This window comes from Mobula hypostoma, chromosome 19 (assembly GCF_963921235.1).
Source record: "Mobula hypostoma chromosome 19, sMobHyp1.1, whole genome shotgun sequence".
In the NCBI taxonomy this organism is placed as follows: Eukaryota; Metazoa; Chordata; class Chondrichthyes; order Myliobatiformes; family Myliobatidae; genus Mobula; species Mobula hypostoma.
In genome coordinates, this window is record NC_086115.1 from 11,269,111 (window position 1) to 11,282,079 (window position 12,969).

The following is a 12,969-nucleotide window of genomic DNA, read 5'->3' on the forward strand; positions in this document are numbered from 1 at the left end:
CACTGAAATTGGATTTAATTCCATCAGACTGCACCTAGGCTTGAGTGTTTCCCCCCTGAACTCATTGGCACTGATCTGTGGGGCGGGGTGGGTGTGGGGGGGGGATATTTTGGAAGGGTTTGTGTGGGGAGCGGGGCATGGGGTTTTGGGGAAGCGCAGGGACGGGGACGTGGAAAGAGCTGGTGCGTCCGCGCTGTGGCAATGGCAAAGTTTGACCGTAGTTTGTGCCAACACACAACATGTCGGGTTGATTCACGCTGGCACCACTCGAGTGAAAAGCCTTTGCGTGTCGCCTCAGAAAGCTTCCATCTCCCCCCACCCCGCGTTTCCCAACTCTCCAGGGCCATCCCTCCGCCTTCAGCAGTTAAAGCCTCAACTCACGAGCAAACACCGAGGAGGATCGGGGCTTGTCGGTTGGTTAGAGGAAGCATTCGGCGTGTGCAGAGGAGTGCGGGGAGTTTGGGGGGTTTGGAAGAGGTTCGTTAGTTGGGGTTTGGATTGTATTTAGCGAAGGCTGGAGATGTGGGAATGGGAAATGTTGGAGAAGAGGAGGCTGGTTGGAACAGCTGGCATTTCTGGGGAGAAGCTGATGTTAGTTGGACGTATTGGAATTCGTTACCGACAGAAGATTTGTTCGAATGGTCAGATGATTAACATAGGAGTCTCTGCAGATGCTGGGAATTCAAAGTTACACGCACAAAATGCTGAAGGAATTCAGCTGGTCGAGCAGCATCTATAAGAGGATTAAAGAGTCGACGTTTTGGGCCGAAGCCCTTCATCAAGACGAGCAATGTTTTTGAGAGCGATAGGATAGTGGATTGGGGGGGGGGCTGAATTCTGCTCGGGGTAGGAGATCCATTGGAGAGCAGGGGAGCTTTGGGAAGCAGTAAGGAAGCGATCAGAAGAGCGGAGAGTTTTGGGAGGAGAGAAGCTGGATGAAAATACGAGGAGCTTTGGAAAGGGGGTGGATAGAGTTTGAAAGGGCAGGGAGATTAGGGAGGGAGAGCGGGACGGAAAGATGGGGAGTTTTGAGAAGGGGATAGCGGTTGAAAGAGTAGGGTTTTTTTTGGGAGGGTTTGCAGGCCGAATTCGAGGCGAATGGTCCCGGGTTCGAATCGGGCCGGGGCCTTGCACGCTTTCCGTCCCTGCTGGCTTGAGCGTCGAGCTGGCAACTCGGCCTCGTAAAACTAAACAGACAAATGCCAAAGTATTGGCAATAAAAAAAAATGCCGCCCAATGCGCCACAAAGCGCGCAAAGTACCAACAACAAACAGTGATTTGGGAAGACGGGGAATTTTGGACAGGTGGTTTAGGAAAGGTTCAAAGGTTCATTTATTGTCGAAGTGTACAACTCTGAAACTCTTCTTCTCCGGGTAGCCATCAAACCAAGAAAGAAACGAAAGGTAGCACGGTCATCATCTCCCAGAGTGAACACAGAACATTGGCCCAGGATGTTGCGCCGACCTTTTAACTTACTCCAACATCAATCTAACCCTTCCCCGCCATATTTCTATCATCTATGTGCCAATCTAAGGGTCCCATAAATGCACCTAATGCATCTGCCTCTAGCATCACTCTTGGCAGTACGTTCCATCCGACCATCATTCCCTGTTAACAAAAACTTGCCTCTGACATCCCCTCTATATTTTCCTCCGCCCTGGGGGAAAAATGTCTCTGTCCACTCGATCTATGCCTCCTATTGCCTTGTACACCTCCAGTGGCTGGAAGGGTGGGGAGATTTACCGGGGAGGGGGCTGGATTTTGTCGAGGAGAGAAGGTCGGTTGGAAGGGGCGGGGGATCTCTGGAGGGAGGTTGCGGCTGTCAGGAATGCGGAGTAACCCCACTGAGATGCGTTACCGGCAGTTTAGTTTCCCCGGGGTCTTTTATGCCGATCGCTGCCCTTAAAGACAGAGCAAGTGTGGATGCGGTAGGCAAGTGTGTGTGGGGGTGGGGGGAGCGGGTCAGAGTTCTCTTTGTTAACCCCTTCATGAACGGAGTTTGGAGTGGGAGGTACTGGACGGCAACGACTTCTTGGAAAACAATTAAAGCTGGCGATTCTGGTGTCTGCCGCGGCTTGGTCGATGAAAATTCCGCGCGAGTCATAAAGCGAAGGACATTGAGTTGTCACGCCGAAGGTACTTATATAAATGACCGTCCTGGTGTCAGTATAAAACCATAAACTATGGGAGTAGAATTAGGCCATTCCACCTCGCTATATCATTCCACCGCAGCTGATTTATTATCTCTCTCCGTCCCATTCTTCCTGTAATCTTTGACGTCCCTACTAGTCAAGAAGCTGTCAACCTCCGCTCTAAATAAACCCAATCACTTGGCCTCCACAGCCGTCTGTGGCAATTAATTCCACAGACTCGTCACCCTCCGGCTAAAGAAACCCCTCCTCATCTCTGTTCTAAAGAATGTCATTGTGTTCTAAGATCGTGCCCTTTGGTCCTAGACTTTCCGCTATTGGAAACGTGGTGATCGTGCCCGCTCTACCTGGGCCTTTTTCTACCCAGAGAGTGCAGCACTGTCGGGGATTCCATCTGCTGTTCCGGGCAATGAAGACAGCTCGATTCCTCAGGGGGGCGATGAAATCAGAATCAGTGTCAGGTTTAATATCACTAACATATTTCGTGAAATGTGTTGTTTGGCGTCAGCAGTTCATTGCAATGCATAACAATTATACATTATTATAAGAAATAGACTCAGTGGCCCTTTAGCCGGTACCTCCTGCACCACAGAGCGGCCACCGAGTGGATGTTCGTGGCTTTCTGATGCTGTGGCCCATCCACGTCAGGTTTTGGCGCGTCGTGCGATCAGAGGGGCTCTTCTGCGCACCACTGTTGTAACACGTGATTATTTGGGTTGCTGTCAGTTTGAACCCGCCTGGCCATTCACCTCTGACCCCTCTCATTAGACAAGCCGTTTTCACTCACAGAACGTCCACCTACTTTCTTTGTTTGTGTGCATCATTTTCTGTCATCTCTAGAGTCTGTTGTGCGTGAAAATCCCAGGAGGTCATCAGTTTTTTTTCATATACTCAAACCACCCCGTCTGGCACCAACAGTCATTCCACCGTTAGAGTTACTTCGATCACTTTTCTTCTTCATGCTGATATCTCGACTGATCAACAACTGAACCTCTTGACCATGACTGCATGCTTTTATGCGTTGAGGTTCTGCCACCTGATTGGCTGATTTGGTATTTGCATTAACGAGCAGGAGTACTGGTGTGCCTAATAAGGTGGTCAGTGAGTGTATATAAAAATAAATCAAATCAGTAGTGCAGAAAGAGAGCAAAAATAGTGAGATAATTTTCATGGGTTCATTGGCCTTTCTGAAATCTGATGGCGGAGGGGAAGAATCTGTTCCTAAAATGTTGAGTGTGTGTCTTCAGGCTCTTGTATCCCCTCTTTGATGGCAGTGATAAGTGGAGAGCTTGTCTTGGGTGCTGGAGGTCTTTAATAACGAATGCCGCCTTTTACAATAGACAATAGGTGCAGGAGTAGGCCATTCAGCCCTTCGAGCCAGCACCACCATTCACTGTGAGCATGGCTGGTCATCCACAATCAGTACCCCGTTCCTGCCTTCTCCCCATATCCCTTCACTCTGCTATCTTTAAGGGCTCTATCTAACTCTTTTTTGAAAGAATCCAGAGAATTGGCCTCCACTGCCTTCTGAGGCAGAGCATTCCACAGAACCACAACCCTCTGTGTGAAAAAGTTTTTCCTCAACTCTGTTCTAAATGGTCTACCTCTTATTCTTAAACTGTGATCTCTGGTTCTGGACTCTCCCAACATCGGGAACATGTTTCCGGCCTCTAGCGTGTCCAATCCCTTAATAATCTTATATGTTTCAATCAGATCCCCTCTCATCCTTCTAAATTTCAGTGTATACAACCCCAGTCGCTCCAATCTTTCAACATATGACAGTCACGCCATCCCGGGAATTAACCTCGTGAACCTCCGCTGCACTCCCTCAATAGGAAGAATGTCCTTCCTCAAGTTTGGAGACCAAAACTACACACAATACTCCAGGTGTGGTCTCACTGGTCTCTCCTTTTGGAGGCATCGCTGAGAATCAGGAGAGTCCTTCCGGTAATCAGTGTTTACTATTACAACCCCCGTTACCCCTGTTGCTCTGTTCCTCCGGCATCACGTCTCCGAGCTGACCAAGGCTGAAAGGAGAACGGGTTGTAAGTTAATCACCGACCTGCTTGAACTAACTTCTACCCGGGTGTTGGAGAATAGGCTGCGCGCTGCAGGTAACCTCCACCCACAGACCGATCCGAGCCCTGCGACTCGACACTGGCCCGTGCCTGACCATGCCGGTCCACGAACGGATAACCGGTCTCCAATACAGTGTGGATTGGGCTATATGGTGTCTTTCTGGAAAGGAAAACCTCCCCTTTGAAATCGCAAGATACAAAGTCGAGGTTTCAGGAGAGATTCAGCGGATGTTGAAAATCTTGATCAACACACGCGGGAGGGACCAAGCGGGTCGGGCGGAGCGAATGAACAGTCGACTTTTCCGGCCGAGGCGCGTTCATCAGGATGGCTTCAAAGCTATCACTCAGAGCTGAGACGTCGTAATCTATTTGCCCCTTGCTGGTTAACCACTGTCCTCACTACACACACTTCTGGTGCGGCAGCGCCGCGGTCTTGATCCCAGCATAACGGCAGGAGTCTTGGCCATTCACCGCCGATAGAGTTCGGCCGATAGCTGCATAGTTTCGGTCTTTAACTCAGCAGGTTAATAAAGTGTTACCAGGATATTAGAGAACCACCGGACACACGGCGCACAAGCAGGCTCTTCGGCCCAAGTACTCCGCGCTCGACCAGATTTCCATCTAGTCCCATTTGGCTGCGTTTGGCCCATGTCCCTCCAAACCTGTCCTATCCATGTACCAGCCCAAATGTCATAGAAATATAGAAAACCTACAGCACAATACAGGCCCCTCGGCCCACAATGCTGTGCAGAACATGTCCTCACCTTAGAAATTACCTAGGGTTACCCATAGCCCTCTATTTTTCTGAGCTCCATGTACCTGTCCAGGAGTCTCTTAAAAGACCCTATAGTATCCGCCTCCACCACCGTCGCTGGCAGCCCATTCCACGCACTCACCACTCCCTGCGTAAAGAACTTACTCCTGACATCTCCTCTGTACCTACTTCCAAGCACCTTAAAACTATGCCCTCTCATGTTATCCATTTCAGCCCTGTGAAAAAGCCTCTGACTATCCACATGATCAATACCTCTCACCATCTTATATACCTCAATCAGGTCACCTCTCATCCTTTGTCTCTCCAGGGAGAAAAGGCCAATTTCACTCAACCTATTCTCATAAGGCATGCTGCCCAATCCAGGCAACATCCTTCTAAATCTCTTCTGCACCCTTTCTATGGTTTCCACATCCTTCCTGTAGTTAGGTGACCAGAACTGAGCACAGTACTCCAAGTGGGGTCTGAACAGGATCCTATATAGCTGTAACATTACCTTTCAGCTCTTGAACTCAATCCCATGGTTGATGAAGGCTAATGTACCGTATGCCTTCTTATCCACAGAGTCAACCTGCGCAGCAGCTTTGAGTATCCTATAGACTTGGACCCCAAGATCCCTCTGGTCTTCCACACTGCAAAGAGTCTTACCATTAATACTATATTCTGCCATCATATTTGACCTACCAAAATGAAGCACCTCACACTTATCTGGGTTGAACTCCATCTGCCACTTCTCAGCCCCAGTTTTGCATCCTACTGATGTCCCACTGTAACTTCTGACAGCCCTCCACACTATCCACAACACCCCCAACCTTTGTGTCATCAGCAAATTTACTAACCCATCCCTCCACTTCCTCATCCAGGTCATTTATAAAAATCAGGAAGAGTAAGGGTCCGAGAACAGACCCCTGAGGCACACCACTGGTCACCAACCTCCATGCAGAATATGACCTGTCTACAACCACTCTTTGCCTTCTGTGTGCAAGCCAATTCTGGATCCACAAAGCAATGTCCCCTTGGATCCCATGACTCCTTACTTTCTTATGCCCTTTGAATGTTGTTGCTGCATTTGGTAACCACTTCCTCTGACAGTTCATTCTATATATCCAGCATTCTCTGAGTGAAGAAGTTGCCCCTCAGTCCCCTTGTTGCATCATTCCTAAACCTGTGCTCTCTGGAATTTGATTCCCTTCCCTGGGAGAAGGATGTACTGCATTCACACTACCTGCCCTTCCTGATTCCATACACCTGATAAGGTCACCCCTCAGTCCGTTACACTCCAAGGAATTAATTTCAGCCTGCTCAGCCCCTCTTTGTAACTCAGGCTCTTGGCAGCCTTCTCACAATTCTTCCTAACATTCTTTCCAACTTCATGACATCTTTGTAACATCGTGTAAACGCTGGTCTCTCTGCTGTCTTGGGGGGGCCGAGGTAGTGCAGCAGTTGGTGCAACTTTCTACATCGTCAACGACCTCCCGATCGGAGTACAGCTCCGCTGCCGTCTGTAAGGAGTTTGTACGTTTTCCCCGTGCTCGCACGTGCTTCCTGCCACATTCCAAAGACGTATGGGTTAGGGTTGGGTTGTGGAAATCCTACTTTGGCACCGAAGCGTGGTGACACTTGTGGGCTGCCCCCAGCAGATATATGGTCTGCGTAGGTATGGAACAATGTTTTCCATTGTATGTTTTGATGTTTCAATACACATGAGACAAATAAATCTCATCTAAAACTTTAATTAGAAAACCAACCGACCTTGATGTCTATGTGACTTCAGACTCATGCTAAAGGGTTTGACCTATAACCCTCCAACACTTTGCCCACAAGAGATGGAGAATAAATACCCCTTGCCTTTATACAATCACAGAGTCATAGAGCACTGCAGCAAATAAGCAGGCTATTCAGTCCATCTGGTTCATTCTACCTCAAAATAATCCGCCCCTGTGCAATTGTCCATCTTTTTTTTACAGCTGTGTCGACCAACCACTGCTCTGAGCAGAAAATGTTTACACGGCCTGAAAACTGACCATTATATAGATAGACTGATTGTATGTATATAAACTGACACTAGGTGATGTGTAAGAAGTGGTGTTGGGTGGTGGTGGTGGGGGGGGGAGTTGTTAATGAGTTGAGGTGTTGATCAACCTGCCAGCTTAGGGAAGCAATTCTTCTACCTATCCCAGATTTTTTTTGTCACAATAGTTATGAAGAGCAACACAAGGTTATTGTTTGGACTACAGCTTTCTATACCTGAGCTCCATTAAATGCTCAGTTAGCCTGTCTTCTGTGGTGTGCGTTGGAGAAGTGATGTTTATCCAGGGCAGTAGCTAGAATTTCCTATGGCTTTATTGATGTTGCCGAGCACCCTGTGTGTAATATACAGTAAAGCATACCCCTATGATTTCAGAGGGAGTCACCAATGGACACAACTGTCACCAATCTGCAGTTCTCTTGGTGACACTGGGTCGAATGTATTGTGGGTTCAAGACCCAGAGAAGGCTCATAATCTCAAACTAATTGGGATAATCACTTAGGACAACACGGGTGTCAACTGAAGCATCGTGGGATGGTTAAGAATATTTGAAATGAGAACCTGTTGAAGCTGTGCTTAATTTTAGAAAAGGTGAAATAGCCCTGGAATGACAAAAACTGACGACACTGAAGGAGGGTGATTGCTTCATTAATCCACACTGGCCAATTAATACAATTTAACCTAACCCCATTTCTAGTCTGCTCCCTCGTAGCTTGTTATGAGATTCTCTCAGATGTATGTGTGAGATGTGCCTGTTGCTATAAAGGCCAGCACTTATTGTTCAATCAAAATTCTGCTTGGGTAAGTGGTGAGTTGCCTCTATGATATGTTACCCCCCCCCCCCACACACACACACACACACACACACACACACACACACACACACACGCACGCACAATGCTGGAAGAACTCAACAGGTCAGGCAGCATCTATGGAGGGGAATAAACAATCGAAATTTCAGGCCAAGGCCCTTCATCAGGACTGGAAAGGAAGGGGGCAGAAACCAGAATAAGACTGTGTATGTGGGGGGTAAGAGTGTTGGGATGGGGATGGAGCACAAGTTGGCAGATAATAAATGACACCAGGAAGGTGCGTAGGTAAGGGAGGGGGGATTGAAGGAAGAATCTGGGAGGGAATAGGTGGAAGACTTGCCTCTCCCAAGCTGGCAGGTTGATTAACACCTCCACCCAGTAACACCCTCCCCCTCCAACACCACTACAAACACATCACCTAGTGTCAGTTTATATGCATACTATCAGCCTATCTATATAATAGTCCTTTGTACATTGTGTTCTATGGGATTTCATTTATAGTTATATTTACTGTGTTTTACTTTTGTTATTTTTTATTGTGTTCCTCATATATATTCTGTTTTTAATGCTGCATTAAACCCAGAGTAACAATCGTTTCATTCTCCTTTATCTGAATCAGGTTTAATATCACCAGCATATAACCATATGACAATTACAGCACGGAAACAGGCCATCTCGGCCCTTCTAGTCCATGCCGAATTCTTACTCTCACCTAGTCCCACCAGCCTGCACTCAGCCCATAACCCTCCATTCCTTTCCTGTCCATATAGTTATCCAATTTAACTTTAAATGACAACATCGAACCTGCCTCAACCACTTCTGCTGGAAGCTCGTTCCACACAGCTACCACTCTCTGAGTAAAGAAGATCCCCTCTCAAGTTAAAGTTTTGCCCTTTAACTCTCAACTCATGTCCTCTTGTTTGAATCTCCCCTACTCTCAATGGAAAAAGCCTATCCACGTCAACTCTATCTATCCCCCTCATAACTTTAAAAACCTCTATCAAGTCCCCCCTCAACCTTCTACGCTCCAAAGAATAAAGACCCAACTTGTTCAACCTTTCTCTGTAACTTAGGTGATGAAACCCAGGTAACATTCTAGTAAATCTTCTCTGTACTCTCTCAATTTTGTTGACATCTTTCCTATAATTCGGTGACCAAAACTGTACACAATACTCCAAATTTGGCCTTACCAATGCCTTGTACAATTTCAATATTACATTCCAACTCCTATACTCAATGCTCTGATTTATAAAGGCCAGCATACCAAAAGCTTTCTTCACCACCCTATCCATATGAGATTCCACCTTCAGGGAACTATGCACCATTATTCCTAGATCCCTCTGTTCTACTGCATTCTTCAATGCCCTACCATTTACCATGTATGTCAAAAATGTAGCACCTAAGGGCTTACTTAAAAGGTAAGCTGGGTCAGACAATGTTTTTGCCAAAACCTAATGAAATTGAAATTTTAATTCAAAAAGGGAAAATTAAAAAATGTATTTCTTGTATGTATAATTTGATTCAAGGACAGACAATTAAACAAGGAACCCATAAGTCAAAGCAAAAATGGGAAACAGATCTGAATATTAATATTGATGAAACAAATTGGTCAAGACTTTGTCTTGACAGTATGACAAATACAATAAACGTTCGACTTAGATTAGTACAATATAATTTTTTACACCAATTATATAATAAAAATTGCATTGGCAGTAGCTAAGAAGACTATAGCAGTTACTTGGAAATCTGATTCGTATTTAAGTATGGATCGTTGGAATAATGAAATGGCTAGTTCTATTCCACTCGAAAAAATTACTTATAATTTAAGAGATAAATATGTAACATTTTTGAATATTTGGCGCCCTTATTTACAAAAGATAGGATGTCATATTTAAGTGCTCCAATAAAGACCTTGGTCCCTTGGGGAAAGTAACGAATAATTATACCAAATTTATTTTGAATCCCATGGAGCATGTGGAAACCTTCCAACACCCAGGCGGCTCTTTTTTTTTTTCTTTTCTTCTTTCTTTTTTGGTAGGACTATATATGGGGGGGGGAGGTGAGGGTTAAGGGGAGGGGGGAGGGTAGATTTTATCTTTATCTTTTCATGTATTCTTTTTGAAAACTCAATAAAAATTATATTACAAAAAAAAATGTAGCACCTCACATTTATCAGCATTAAACTCCATCTGCCATCTTTCAGCCCACTCTTCTAACTGGCCTAAATCTCTCTGCAAGCTTTGAAAACCTACTTCATTATCCACAACTCCACCTATCTTAGTATTATCTGCATACTTACTAATCCAATTTACCATCCCATCATCCAGATCATTAGTGTAGATGACAAACAACATTGGACCCAGTACAGATCCCTGAGGCACACCACTAGTCACTGGCCTCCAATCTGACAAACAGTTATCCACCACAACTCTCTAGCGTCTCCCATCCAGCAACTGCTGAATCCATTTTACTACTTCAATATTAATGCCTAACAATTGAACCTTCCTAACTAACCTTCCATGTGGAACCTTATCAAAGGCCTTACTGAAGTCCGTATAGACAACATCCACCGCTTTACCCTCATCAACTTTCCTAGTAACCTGTTCAAAAAATTCAATAAGATTTATCAAACATGACTTTCCACGCACAAATCCATGTTGACTGTTCCTAAACAGACCTTGTCTATCCAGATAATTATATATACCATCTCTAAGGATACTTTCCATCAATTTACCCACTACTGACGTCAAACTCACAGGCCAATAATTGCTAGGTTTACTCTTAGAACCCTTTTTAAACAATGGAACCACATGAGCAATACGCCAATCTTCCAGCACCATCCCTGTTTCTAATGACATTTGAAATATTTCAGTCAGAGCCCCTGCTATTTCCACACTAACTTCCCTCAAGGTCCTAGGGAATATCCTGTCAGGACCCGGAGACTTATCCACTTTTATATTCCTTAAAAGCACCAGAACTTCCTCTTCTTTAATCATCATAGTTTCCATAACTTCCCTGCCTGTTTCCCTTATCTTACACAATTCAATATCCTTCTCCTTAGTGAATACCGAAGAAAAGAAATTGTTCAGAATCTCCCCCATCTCTTTTGGCTCCACACATAGCCGTCCACTCTGATTCTCTAAAGGACCAATTTTATCCCTCTCAATCCTTCTGCTATTAATATAACTGTAGAAACCCTTTGGATTTATGTTCACCTTACTTGCCAAAGCAACCTCATAACTTCTTTTAGCTTTTCTAATTTCTTTCTTAAGATCCTTTTTACAATTTTATGCCATGAAATTGTTGTCTTTGGGGCAGCTGTGCAATGCAGTACAATAATAAATAAAGGAAATTGGAAAAATAAGTAGTGTAAAAAGAGAAAAAAAGGTAGTGAGGTAGTGTTCATGGGTTTGATGTCCATTTAGAAAGCGGGTGGCAGAGGGGAAGCTGTCTGGATTATTGAGTGCATGTCTTCAGGCTTCTGTACCTCGTACCTGATGGTAGCAATGAGAACAGGGCATGACCTGGGTGATGGGGGTACTTACTCGTGTACTGAAGAATGACAAAATCAATCTTGAATCTTGAAAGGCGACTTAGGACTGAAGAAGGAGGAATCTTCTTCTCCAGGATTCAAGATGATATGTTGCATTCCTTTTTGTTGAGGAGGGGAGTTCGAGGACCAGTCCTGGTGCTGTTGAAGGAATCCTGATACTGCTGGCATGTGACATGGACAGGAGAGGGGCATCAGGAACCCTTCATCTTTCTGGGGGTGGGAATTGTTGGTGCGGCAATCTCCAGTTGATATCTCAAGGACTCATCCAAGTACACCCTCAACCCTCCAGGCTGTGAGAATTTTCAATTATTTAGTGTGATATTTATGTAACTGGGCATCGAGTGGGAAATCATAAACACGATAAAGTTGGCAGATGCCGGAAACCTTGAGCAACACTCACGAAACACTAGAGGAACTCGGCAGGTCAGGCAGTGTCTATGGAAGTGAATAATCAGTCGACGTTTCGGCCGAGACCCTTCTTCAGGATTGAGGAGGAAGGGGGAAGATGACAGGATACAGTTTTACTATGTTACAGATTAATTCTTAAACACCGCTATCAGTTGCAGAAAGACCAATCTTGTTTGCTTTAGGGTCAAAGGATTGGAGAGTATCCATTGCACTCGCACTTAGACAATCTGCTGGAGGATCAGGAACACAGCAACATCTGCAGATGCTGGAAATCCAAAGCAACGCACACAAATGCTGGAGGAGCTGAGCCAGGCAGCATCTATGGAAAAGAGTAAACAGACGAGACCCTTCATCAGGACCAATGCGCGGGAGGAACTCAACGAGTTAAGCAGCATCTGTGCGGAGGGAGGCAATTATCGACGCTTTGAATTGAAGCCCAAACTCTCCCTGTTTGATCAGTGCTATTCTAACCATTGGCTTTGGCATTGGTTTAGAATTATCATGTGTAATGAGATGCAATGAAAAGCTCCAGTTTGCATCATCTCCAGGCAGATCTTACCCTACACGGAGGTACTTAAAAAGAGTGCAGAATATCGTGCTGCAGTACAGATGGAGAAGCAAAGCCCAAGGATAACGACAAGGTAGACAGGGAGATTAAGTGTTGATTAAGGGCATGCATTGATGTTGAGAGGGGGTAGGTTCAAAGGGGATGTGAGGGGTAAGTTTTTTACTCAGAGAGTGTGGATGCCTGGAATGTGTAGCCTGGTATGGTGACAGAGGCAAATACATTAGAGCCTTTTAAGAGATGTTTAGATAGACACATGAGGAGGGTGGAGGGATATGGATGTTGTGCAGGTAGGTGGGATTAGATTACCCTTTAGCTGGTTTGACACAGCATTGTGCAGTACTGTTCTATGATCTACGTGTTTTAAAGTTGATTGACAGTCGGATTGAAGCTGTCGTTGCCTTCCTCCCCAAATCTTCCCATTCCTTCTGCAAACCCATTTTCCCTCCTGAAATCTCAAGAAGTTGGAATTCCTACTTGGATCCCATCAGCTGGGATACTGGCTCATTCCTCAGAATCAGGATCAGATTTATTATGAACACAAGAGTTTCTGCAGATGCTGGAAATCCAGAGCAATGCATACACAAAGCTGGAGGAACACA

General features: G+C 45.4%; 1 protein-coding gene across 2 annotated transcripts in view; it reads left to right on the forward strand.

Moving 5' to 3' along the window:
- Positions 1-12,969, forward strand: part of LOC134358814 (Kv channel-interacting protein 2-like) — a 513,936-nt gene that overhangs the window by 771 nt on the left and 500,196 nt on the right. The gene's annotated exons all lie outside the window — the stretch shown is intronic.